Source organism: Corvus brachyrhynchos, unplaced genomic scaffold (genome assembly GCF_000691975.1).
Source record: "Corvus brachyrhynchos isolate BGI_N302 unplaced genomic scaffold, ASM69197v1 scaffold130, whole genome shotgun sequence".
In the NCBI taxonomy this organism is placed as follows: Eukaryota; Metazoa; Chordata; class Aves; order Passeriformes; family Corvidae; genus Corvus; species Corvus brachyrhynchos.
Window position 1 is genome coordinate 467,947 of NW_008236193.1, and position 299 is coordinate 468,245.

Here is a 299-nt window from a genome sequence, read left to right on the forward strand (position 1 = left end):
CTTCCTCCCAGCCCTGCTGCCGGAGCGCCTCGCTGGTGCAGGATGAGGGTCCCTCAGCTGCGCCAAACAGGGCAGTGCCCTCAGACCATGGGGATGGGATGTGGCTTGGCCAGCTGTGCCAGTCCTGGCAGCCAGTGGGATCGGGCATGGTGCTGGGCACGTGGCCCCGCTGCAGCGGTGTGAGTCACTGCACCTCGGTGCTGCTTATGCAAAGGCTGGCACGGGCTGTGGGGTGGGGCCGTGGGCTAATGGGGCCATAGCAAACAGCTGTGGTGTGGGGCTGTGGGGCCATGGGATGG